The 12,851-nt window shown below is 37.0% G+C and overlaps 1 long non-coding RNA gene across 1 annotated transcript; it reads left to right on the forward strand.

Annotated features, from left to right (window-relative positions):
• The first annotated feature begins 593 nt into the window (after positions 1 to 593).
• Positions 594 to 898, forward strand: LOC136974459 (uncharacterized). The gene is made up of 2 exons (XR_010880640.1): positions 594 to 647; positions 818 to 898. It is a non-coding gene; the product is annotated as an uncharacterized lncRNA (long non-coding RNA).
• The last annotated feature ends 11,953 nt before the right edge of the window (positions 899 to 12,851 follow it).

A 12,851-nucleotide genomic window follows, 5' to 3' on the forward strand; every position in this document is an offset into this window, starting at 1 on the left:
GCCAGTTAGTAACCAGGTCGAGGCAGAAGTTTTAAACGCGGAAACGTGTACGTCGGACGTTCGGCGCCGCTTTCCCGTAAGCCTACAAGTTTGACAATGGAGTTTGTAAAGTCAGTGGAATAACGCTCGAAGTTCCAAACGCCATTGTCAAACTTATAGGCTTACAGGAAAGCGGCGCCGAACGTCCGACGTACGCGTTTCCGCGTTTAAAACTTCTGCCTCGACCTGGCTAATAAAGCTGAAACCCGCCAACGTTTAGTTGTTTTATCCACTCGGCCAATGGTAGGCAGATGAGAAATGAAAAACGTCATTGTACTGTCCTGAAAAATCACGAAGATCCGTACTGGAATCAAACCTGGATTGTCCACGAAATAGGTTCATTGTCCTAAATATTTTATTTCCTGCTCTAGAAACTTCAATTTCCAAAATATGTTATAATTTCGTAAATAGGGAATAGAGATTAGCTCTATCTCCTCGTATTTATGAAATTTAATTACAAATTATTTTACCTCATTTTCAAAATATTGAATATGATTTGAAAGTTGCATTTTACTCAGAATGATTATTTTGTTCAGAAAAACAAGAAAGGAAAAAAGCATTCAAAGAAGAGCAAGAACCGAAGACCTGAAAAAACAGAAAAAACGTGAGTTTATTTTAAAGCCGATTAAATATACGTTCATTAAAAACTGGTTAAAGAATTTTATCATTAATATTTGTCTGTGTATATTCTCTAGCAAAATAAGTAAACGAGAACCCCCAAACGTCTTCGGTAACGTTGCCATGGAAAATTCTTATTATACTTGCCACAACGTTTCAGATTTTCTAATTTTAAGGGGATTTTCGTGGGAAAATAATCCCAAGAAAAAGAAAAAAGGAAAATAAAATGAATGAAAAAATGTTTCGGTCGTTTTTTCAATACGGTACGAAATGACACTGGTGGGGTACTGTTTTCGCCGGTGCAAGCCTGTGAATTGATGATAAAAATGATCGTAACTGCATCACACTCGCGTTATCCGATTCAAAATGCGTGAATAATCGATGTAATTTCGTTTGAAAAAGGGCCACGTCTCTCGGAAAGACTTTCTATGGGGAATTGGCCCCTAGTTGGATTTTACAAACGTTAAGAAAACTCGGAAAACTGTGAAGAAATAAGAAATAATGTGTTGAATCGACTTTCTCTTGAGTTATCTCCGCCTTCTTTTCACGATACCGCCGGAAACCTAGCGTTTCCCTATAAAAATAAAAGATTTTAAACAAAATTCTTAAAATATATAATATACCGGTAATATAAATCCGTAAATAAATTATCGAGGATATCAATTGCGCTTACTTAATGTTATTTAAGTCGCTAGGAATTTACTTAAGACATTTTACTTGGTGACAATATTTATATTTGTAAAAATTAAGAACGGGGATCCACCAATCAATTCGAGATGTTCGTTGTTTAGGCCTATATATTTAACTGAATTCAACGTAAATAAGACTAAAATATATTTATAAATAGGTTTAAATGCAAATCTCAACAAAGATTTTAATATGAATAATAAATTTGATATTTAAACGCAATTTGTAATTCTTAGAAATAAATAAATGAATTACGGTAATTACTCAAGTTTTCTTGGAAGAAAATTCTCTTATAAAGTAACGAATGGCAGAGAGAAAAAGTGAAAATTTTCGCATTTTTTCGTCTTACAATTGAAAATATAACAATATGAAGCTAATGTTACGAAACAATCGAACGTCACCAGAAATTTTATCGCCTTACGTCATTTCTATACGAAATTTTTTAAATTTAATTATATTTTCGAAATGAAAAACCGTCTTTTAAACATAAATGATATAACAATTATTATGAAAAGTAAAATTATAAATATTATGATAAATACTAGAAAATGCCTTAACTGTTTCCACCCTGTGAGCACTATTCTTTTAGCAAGCCCATTATGGGTTCGGCCACGCCCACAATGAGGATGCCGAGAAGTGAGAGACGGGGTCCGACATATACGGACAGACCAACACCCGAAAAATACCCGAAGACTTCTCGACCTGTCCGGATTCGAATCGGATCCTTTCAGATTGTAGCTAACTTTCTTGTCGCGAAACACGCCGCTCAGCTTCCTCCAGTTCATCCATCCACGTTGAATTCCACGCTGCACCTCTTGCCTCGGTTCCCCATCATACGCCTTTTCTACATCTATGAACACCGTGTGCGAATCTTCCCGCATTTCTCTGTGCCTTTCCATCAACTATTTTAGAGAGAAAATAGCATCAGTCGTACTCCTTCTCGGCAAAAAGCCAAACTGTTCCTCTCCAATTCCTGCCTAATCCTTCTTTCTACAGTTTTCTCCCAAATCTTCGTAGTATGGGACAATAGCTTTATACCTCTGTAATTTCCGCAATTCTGTATATTCCCTTTACCTTTATACTGATCGGCACAAGACTGCTCTTCCTCCATTCATCTGGTATCTTCTCCTGCTGCCAGTTTCTTCGTAAGGTCCCAGAAAATATCAATTTCCTCCTTCCGAAGAATCCGATCAATGCCTACTTTTTTCCCCATTTTTATTTTCCTAAGCACACTTTCCACTTCTTCTTTGCTAATATCTTGCACTACTTCATTTGCCTCTCCATTCTCGTATAAAGTTCTGGGGTTTTCTTCATTCAATAAATTCCTAAAGTATACTTTTCAATTTTTCTTGACCCTTTCGTAATCTTGTAATACCACTCCTTTATCATCTTTAAACAGTTCAATAGAGGTAAAATCTTTTGATGCCTTATCTCTTGCTTTGACAATTCTCATCAACTGCCTATCACCACCTTTCCTTTCGAAAACTTTATAAGCCTCTTCTAAAACCTTTTCTCTCGCAATAGCCACCGCCTTTACTTATTTTACTTGCCAAATGCTAAGTTTCTTCATCTTCGGGCCTTCCCATCAAATCCCACCTTTTCTTTGCCTCTTTCATTTGTTTAACTGCGGCTTGTACTGTACCTCAGCATTCCACCACTAAAGTTCCTTTCCTTCTGGCGATCTCTTCCGTGACGTTTTACCCAAAACTTCTCCAACTTTCAAAATGCATTTACTATTCGGCAACCACCATGTTTGCGCATCATCCGGGAACTGGATTTCTTTTAACACTTTTTTACCTTAAACTCTTTCCTTAGTTCCTCCTCTTTCGATCTCCACCATTTGATCTTTTGTTCAATCTGGCTAACACAATTCTTACGATGGCCCGTAAGAAAGTCACAATACACCAGGAGGACCCTACGTTGCGCAACAAGACTTTCTCCATTTAACACCTTATTGTTTCTCACTTCTCTCAGATGTCTCCTGCGGAACAAGAAAAATTCAATGTGGCTGGATCTACCTCCACTCGTGTATGTAACCAGTTGGTTCGCTTTCTTCTCAAAGTCGGTGTTAACTAGCGTAAGGTCAAAAGCCACATGATCTACTAGTCTTTCTCCCTCTCCATTTCTTTCTCCCACACTCCACCTCCCAAAAACTCTTCTTTTCGCATTCTTCCTCTTCCCGACATGACCATTTAAATCGCCCCCACAGATTAATTTCTTGCTTATAACACGTTAACACGTTACGTTATTTCAGTATAATATGCAGGAGCATATTATACTGAAATAACGTAAATTTCGGTGCGCATTGTAAGCATGTATACAGATAAGCGGGTTTTTCTACTCACTTTTAAAATCTTTTTTCGCTTTCATTTGTCTACCTTCGTTTTCGAGATTTAGACAAAACAGACAGCAGACGGACAACAGTGGAAACTTCTTGGTCTACAATGTTTTTTAAATTGCAGCCCAATAATATATATCGTTATTTTCAAATATATAAAATATATTTTAAAATTCTAAATTCAGACATCGTTTAAATGACGGTTGAAAATTTAGGAAGATTCTATTATACATTATATAGACAATAAACATTTTATAATTCAAAACCTACATTATATTTGTACAGTACTTCTTTCCATTCTTGAAAGTATTGTCGTTAAATATTCCTATTATTCCAGTTTCTAAGCGTTTTAAAAAATACTTCTTCTTGGAAGGTTGTCTTCGTCCTACGCGGAATTTCAGAAAACAGGGTGGTTTTTTCCCATAGATTCTAAAATTACCCGGGTAGGTTTTATTTTTAACTTTTTCCGCCCTGTGGGCACTAGAAGGGCCTCTTTTAGTAGGTCCATTATGGGTTCGGCCAGGCCCACAATGGAGCGACCGGATGGTAAGGGACGGGGCCCGACCTATCCGAACGGATCACCCCCCGAAAAATTCCCGGGGATTATTCGACCCGTTCGGATTCGATCTCGGGTCCCCCGGAGTGGTAGGCTGCCATCTTGGCCGCTCGGCCATCCGGCCCCGGGTAGGGTTTATTTCGATCAAATTCGATGTCTAAAAACCATGTATCGGCTTCCATATCGATATTTTAGTTTGATCGAAAACTGGAGATCGATCAATCTAAAATATTCATACAGATTGTCTCATAGTTCATACGAGATAACCTGTCTGAATTTTTTAGATTGATCGAACGGACCCATTCGATACATCGAGAATGCTTCGAGAACTTAGAAAAAAGTCCTTCCACTGAAAATTCAATGCCGAAAAGTCAACACACTTCTGTAACAATCGAGTGCAAAACATATTGTTGACGAGCGCTAACAATAAATTATCAATTGTTGAAAAAAATGAAGGTGTTTTGTCTAAGAATTTCATTTTACATTTTTTTTTTCTGTTTTGAAACTCATAAACAGAGAAAAATGTATTTTTACGGATTTTAGGGAGGACAAAAGTTTCAATTCTCGACTTATTGACAGGAATTATTTCAGATAATATAATTGTATCATAAAATGTAAAATTCAAAATATACAAGTTTTGAGATGTATAAAATGACGAATTGGACGTGTAAAGTGGTCAATAAAGCGATCAATCCACTACATTCAATTCGTTTAGAGAATTCGTTGTAATCTCAACAATTTTGCAATTTTAGGTACTCTTTGGTTAATGAGCGGGACACCAGTCAATCGATGAAACCCGATTCGCGTTTACATCTTAATATTTGCTTTAATTTAAATTAAATTGCATATAAAGTTAATTAGAATGCAAACCTACCTTCTTTAAGTATATATAAAAGTCAATTATGAAATTAAACAATGATTGTTAATACACGTTTGATATCGAAAACGATTAGCGTATTTTCGTGTTGGTATAATTAGAAAAGTTAAATTTCAACTTCTAGTTGTATACTGCTTATAACTTGTTATTTTATGTTATTTGGCGATAAAGTCGAAATTCGGTTAATATTACAAGTTAAAATAACACTTTTTTAAATTTTGTCAACTTACTTTGTCTAGTACCGCATCTCACAGTTGCATCACGCAACGTCGAGTGGACAAACAGGCTACATCCCTCCTCTCCTTTCAAAAACTCATTTTAGTTACAAATGACTCGGTGAAAAGTTTTGTTATCTGAGAGAAATGTATAACACTTATTACATATTAACAGCTCGCTCGAATCGACACGTTCTGAAGAACTTTTTCTTAGCTATAAGGGAAATGAGAGGATAGAGCAGGCCTGGCCAACCCGCGGCTAGTCACGTTAAATTGTGTGGCCCGCTAAGCGATATTATATATCTATTAAAACTTTAGTTTCCCGTTACGTGTGTACCAAAATAATTAAATAAATGAAAATTTGCGTGTGTCATTGTTATAATGCGCAAGTACGAGTACGAACTCTCGGTATAACAATAAAATCTTATTCATTTTGCATTTGTTTTACTTTTTTAAAAGCGTGTTTGCCTAAATTGTGGCCCACCGTAATGTTACGCCTGATCAAAGTGGCCCGTCAAACAATTTGGGTTGGCCGGGCCTGGGATAGAGGATCGAGTGACCGTCCCTCACCCGTAAACTTCAAAAACAGGCCGACATTTTTCGGAGTTGATTTCTAATCAACTGATAGTATTGATTCGTGAAATGTCTCAGCCAACTAGATGAAGTTGAGGAAGAGAGTATTTTACGTTGGCAAATTGGATGCCGATGGGGACGACTTCGATTTCAAAGTCTGAAGAATCTGTAGGAAAAGATTGATCGAATATACAATTCGAAGAGCCAATATTTGAATATCAATTAACAAATTTAAGCGCTATTTGGAATATTCACAGTTACTTCATAAATTTGAATCTGAAATTATTGATGACAGCACGAAAGAAAAAGTTTTCGGGTGTCATTACCTATAAATTTAAAAACGAATATACTCATTTGACAAATTCAACAAATAGTCTTTCAGAGCCTCGAAAAGATACAACTGATTCGCTATTTACGCTTTCTAGGGAGAATCTCATGCACCCACCAGATTCATTAATAAAATTGGTGATTTTTATCAAAAATGTTGTAAATGTAAAAAATAATAAAATTTTCGTTCAGTTTGACCTCAAGATATGGCACAAGCCTTCGTGTATCTTCCCATCACTCGAGTTCCAAACTTAAAAATGTAATAGCATCAATGTTACTTATAGACAAGTACTGTACATATACAATAGAGAGTCGTTCATCCGAACCCCGGTTATCCGAACACTTTCCAGTCGGACAGTGTCGTGCCGAATCGAACGTTTTTGATACTAGATTTACTTCTAAAGTATAATTATTTTGTTTTTATATTTTTCAATATATTTATTTTGTTTGTACAAAATAAAGAAATAATTTTTAACGATACAACAGCCTCGATTATTATAATAAAAATTTCAACACGGGATAGGTTAAAATATTTTTTCGTACATTCGAACAACCCCAATCCCGAATTGACTCGGATAAACGACTCTCTACTGTATATATGGGCGCGTTTTTTATGCAGAGAAAGTGTAGCGAAATGACGTTACGAGAAGCGTTGGCCACTTAGAAACGGGTTTCAGAGGATTAGCTGTAAAGCGCTTCTCGAGCGCTGCATAAAAAAACGCGCCCTATGTTACAATGCAAACCCGTTTTTAGTTAGAACGCGTTTTAACTAGTCGAAACTAGTTTATACTGGACGTCTTGTTAAAACCCGTTTTGTCTAGTTAAAACTAGTTTTAACTCAAATTCATTTTTGACGAGCAGTAAATTCTAGTTTTAATTCTAGGTTTTGTCTAGTTAATTTACTGCTGTACGTGTTTTGATTTTAGATAAAATTAGTTTTAACGTTAGTTAAAACTAATTTTAGCTACATAAATATGTTTGGGAGAAATAAATAGAGTTATGTTTAGTGATTCGGGGAAAGATGCCTAACATTTTGCTTACGAAGGACATTATAGCGATAATTCGGGTTTTGGAGGCCTCTAACGAAAATATCACATTCTCGAGCATGTTTTTCAAATAAAACTTTGGAGTATATGAAAAATAATTGTATACAGGTATACCTCGAGTTACGTCGTTTCGAGTTACGTCGTAACTACACCAGTAAATTCGACTTACGTCGCCTCTCCCGGGTCCAATTACCGACGTAAGGCGAGGTATACCTGTATTGTGTTCGCAACGACGACTTTTTTACTGTCCGGCATTTTAGGCATCTCACCCCGTGTATCCGGGTGAGATGCCAAATGCCATTCGGGTAAGATAACAAATATAATTGCATAAAATTAATTTTCGAATATCTTAACCAAATTTAATTTATTGCCTACGTAGTACAAAGTACTTCGCGATAAGTATAACGGCGCAGTATAAGTATTGTTAAGTTTCCGCCGGTTCTAACGCGCTCTATAACTAGCCGAAAGCTTTTTTCGGTCCAAAAGCCTTTTTGAGAAGTCCTTATATAATTTCTACGCGTATCCTGCAATAAAACGACGAAACAAAAATTTATTAAAAATAGGCGTGTTACCCCGAGAAAAACGTGGCATCTTTCCCATTTGTCGGGGTGAGACGCTTAGTGGAGTAGTCACGTGTTCTAGCGTGTCCGATCGGGATGGGCGGTAGCCGACAATGGAAACTTTAGAACCTTAACTACGTCACGCATTAATTGTTTTTCGTAATTTTTAATAAATTCTATTTGAACTTTTAGTTTTAAAACGATTCTAGAAACATTTCGCGACAAAAGCTTCGTTCTTATCTCGCTTTTATTCTTCTCGGACGTAGAAAACGAGGTAACGGTAGCCAACTACGGCTTTCCGCACTCGATATTGGCCCAACGATTCGTCGTACAAACACGTGACAATATCTGACGTCACCGTTTGAAAATATCAAAAAGTAGGCATCTTCCCCCGAATCACTCTGTATGTTGCAGTCAAAACCAGTTTTCAGTTAGAACGCGTTTTAACTAGTTGAAACTAATTTATACTGGATGTCTGTTAAAACTTGTCGTGGCTATAATTTGGCTATAGGAGGGCGGCGGGTACATCTCTGCTGAGAGGGCGTCTTTGTAGCATGGAAGCGCGAGGTGTGCTTACGAAACCATTTAGTTAAGAATAAAGTTGTTATATCGTTCAATCACTGGATTAATTGTGAGTACACATATCTTAGCATGCGCCAATAACGTAACAAAACTCGTTTTGTGTAGTTAAAACTAGAATTTACTGCTAGTCGGATCCGGTTTCAACTAGTTTAAACCCGTTCTAACTAAAAATGGGTTTTGACTGTAACATATATATCTCGTACAAAATTTCGTATGTCAAGCGTTACCTGTCCCGAGATATTAAATGCATTAGACGTTAACACACAAGCATCCTCGGAATTTTTGTTGTTTTTCGACCTTTTACGTTGAAAACGGCGACATTTACAAATGGCCGGAAGGGTTAAATTTTAAGAAATACTTTCCGTGTTCTGTCACAACAGCCAGAAAAGTAATATATTCTGACTACATTCGAATACAGTAGAGCGTCGATAAGTGGAACCAATTGGGGACTGGGGTCCTTCCAGTTAATGATTTGTTCCAGTTTCCGACTTTGTACGAAAAAATACATTAACCTGTCCGATGTTCAAATTTTTCTCCGTTGCGTATCGCTTCCTGTTGAATTTTTCTCCGTTGCGTGTCGCTTCGCGTTGAATTTTCGTCGATTTTAAGCCTAACGAAAATTTTTATAATAATCATCGAGGCTATCGTATCGTTAAAAATTATTTCTGCATTTTGTACAAACAAAATAAATATATTAAAGAATATAAAGAACATGAAAATTATACTTTAGAAGTAAATTTAGTATCAAAAACATTCGATTCAGCACGACACAGTCCGACTGAAAATCGTTCCACTTTCCGGCCATTCCACTTACCGACGTTCCACTTAACGACGCTCTACTGTACTACACGCTACTATTTTAAACTGCAGATTTTCTCTACCACGATGGTTGGAAGTTCAAAGAGAACATTATTAGAATATAATGGGTATGCGGAAACAAACACTCGAAAATAGTAAATATAAGTTTTTGTGTCTTAAATAAAAGTTAAATAATTAATTGTTATAAATTTCATAGTTTTAGTTTGTTTTGATAATTAAATGTAATAAACGTGGAAGTAAATGCAAAAAATTATAATGTTTATTTTAATTCATATCGCTACCACGGGTTACACAATACAGTCTAATACAAAAGCAAATTTGTATCGTACGTCGATACTCAATTTTAAAATATGTATAAAACTCGTATAAAGTATTAACCGGAGTTGGTACGACAAGAAGACAGCAATCTCGTTAGGTTTCAAATTATAATCGGTAATTTTAAAACCGGATCCAAATCATTCGAACAGCAAATGAATATTAAAAAATAAATTTTTGAACATTTTTATTTACTATAACAAACTCATAAATAAGCAATAAAATATATATTAAAGTTTATTTTTTAAAATATTTATTTTCTGTTGTCAGTGCGTAAAATATCTTCAAAGATCTGCGAAATTAATGACGAAACCTGAAAAAATAAAATTAACGTGGAATTAAAACCACTCTCGAATGTAAATAAATAAATACTGTATACTGAAAATTAGAGGTATGTATTTATATTACGTTATTAAAGTTTCTTAATAATAATAGAAAAAATATATATATATTTTTTGAGATTTGTAAAAGTGATCTAATACAAAGAAAACAGTACTAAAAGAGGAATCGGTAGTCTTTTACGACTCCGTCCCGTGGGCACTAACAGGATGGGTCGTTGGGGTCAATAACGGTGCAGTTGGGTGGTGAGGGCTACGATGGGCCCTCACCACCTAGCCGTCCCGCGATGAGATTACCCAGCCTTTTGTCAGAATACCACCTCCGTCCCTCTGTCCCTCATCGCTCGACCATCTCGTTGCGGAATAGAATGACGAAAGACGGATCTCGATATATTTACTCTAAATACATTCTATAGATCTGGCCGTTTTCGTGCGATACTCAAACAACAGACAGGCAGACGTAAATTTAAAAGTAGCCTATATAGCTTCGCAGAACTCCCGAATATACCTACAAAGTTTCGTAGAAATCGGTTCAGATATTAATGTGATACTGGAACAAATTCGATTTTAAATATACAGTATATAGATAGTTCCGTATATTAAATTTTGAAATAAAAATCACAATTCGTTTAGAATATATAGAGAAAAACGAAATGTCAATTGACTCGAGGATCCTACAAGCTTTCACGCTGCCACCGAGGAACCCAGATATCAGAATTTAAGAATATTTTAATTAATAAGAAAATTCACGTCACGAAATTAGAAATCCCCGACACTTCCGTGCCACCCTCGGTCGTATTCCTAGACACTTTCTTAGTTACGTTCGATGCTCTGGGCTTTTCCTAAAAATGCAGTAATTCGAAGCGAGACATTATTTTCTAAATAGAAAGTGAACTTTTCACCATCGATCGTTAAAGAATCAGCTCTAAGGTAAGCCACTTTATTCCGCTGTTTTACTTCTTTATAGAAACAAGATAAGCCTTTTCCTTCCCATTCTAGACTTTCGAATCGTGCCATCGAAATGTTGTTTTAGAAAATTTCTCATTCCGACGAATTCTTCTTAAATTCTTCGAGATCAAACTGTTGTCGGTTTCGGTATCTAGTTCCTCGATGACTCAATTATGTTGGGTATTTTATAACAAGTTTTGGGGGAGATAAAATCTCCATTTGGTCTCTTAACCAATTCCAGCAACTCCGAAGTGCGATTCAAAAAGTCAGGCTCATCGTAGCGAAAGTGAAATAGCGCTATGTTTTTCCTTTTGGCGTCGTTAATAGAAGAGTCCAAAAATACAAAAGAGAAAACTGGCTCGAGAAGTTGGTTTAAGTTTGCTTAATTCTTCCACTTTTTTTTCGACAGTTCCTCGTGTTCCTGGTGCAAATTAACCGACTAATCAAACATTGTCGATAATTCACCTAATTTCGAATAAATAATATCGAAACGCTTCTGGAGGAATCGATGAGACCGATCTGGTCGTAGGGAAAAAAGGTTCGAGCATTGAGTTTTTAACACAGGTTGACTTTTCGGAAGAGGGAAAGAAGGTGAAATTCGAGACGTTGGGCCAGGATCGAATTCGATACCTCCAATTAGCGGTAAAACGCGAAGAAATAAATGTAGAATAATAGAGTATATTTATATTGCTATATTTTAACACTAGCGGATGAGCCCGGCGTTGCTCGGGCAAAAAGTAACCGTAGCCAAGATTAAGATTATTACATTATAGCCGATTTTACCCGTTTTTACCGAGTGCAAGAATTAGGTTACCCCTCTTCCCAAACGTATTAGAGAATTTTTAGCTGGGTCAAAAAATATGTTTCATTTCCCGCAAAATCCGCATCTAAAATAGTACAATAGAAGCCGAGTTCTTTAAAGTAATCCTTAAGCCTCTCCCCCTCCCCCGCGGGGGATTTCCAAAAGTCTCTTCTTAGTGTACATTCTCGTCACGTACCCTAACTGCGTATCAAATTTTAACTTTCGACTCCTAACCGTTCGGACTTTGCGCTTATTAATATTATCATCATCAACCCGTCTCGATTATAAGATCGTCCCGGGCCGTCCGAGCCCAGATATATGGCATCCGGTCGAATACGCTACGTTCTTACGGGAAGGCGTACGCCAGTCGTAGCGCTTACGCCGGTTAATTTCCTCGCGCGCAGACTCTGGCATCCGATCGGTTACGGCGTAAATAATATACCGTATAAACCAATCTCTCGCTTACGTAAAGAACGAGTTTCCGTACCTTTCCAGCCATTAACTCGGACGTAGAGTCGACGTTTGAAAATTCCATGTTTGTTTTTAAATAAAAACGTTTTCGTAAGCGATAATAAAGTTTATCTTTGTAACGACACTTTGTCAGTAGCTGTATCGCTTTGACTACTCGCGCTTCACCGTTTGTTTTTATTCGCTCGCCGCACTACTTTGTAATTTTCACTTCTTTTTCGGTTCTTCCCTTCGTCACTGATAAGAAACTGACGTTCGAACCCACGACGGATCTCGCTTTATATACTCCCACCCGTAAAAAAAAGGCTTCGAATGGTGCGCAATGTTCCAGAACATTCCAGAACATTCGAGTGTTCCGGGATGTTCCGGGATGTTCCCGAACGTTCCAGAACATCCCGAAACATTATGGAATGTTGTGGAACGCTCTCGAATGTTCTGGACTGTTCTAGAAATTTCTAGAGGGCGAAACTTCCAGCCCTTATATCTTCGACAGCACGCCCTTCGGGTAAAAACGGGAACCTTCTCGGTGGATGGGGGATAGAGGGCTACCACACCGTATAATTCCCTCGATCGTACCGGGACTCGGTTTTGAGTTTTAGCGGCACGCACATTGTACACTTACTTTTATAATATACAGGGTGGGCCAACGAAAACGAAACGGCAGAGTGTTCGTGTTCGTCCGAGCAAATCGCTCGGACGGGTCGATTTTATTCTCCAGGGGACATCTTACGCAATAAAGTTTT

Source organism: Centruroides vittatus, unplaced genomic scaffold (assembly GCF_030686945.1).
Source record: "Centruroides vittatus isolate TY-2023 unplaced genomic scaffold, ASM3068694v2 contig_349, whole genome shotgun sequence".
Taxonomy (NCBI): domain Eukaryota; kingdom Metazoa; phylum Arthropoda; class Arachnida; order Scorpiones; family Buthidae; genus Centruroides; species Centruroides vittatus.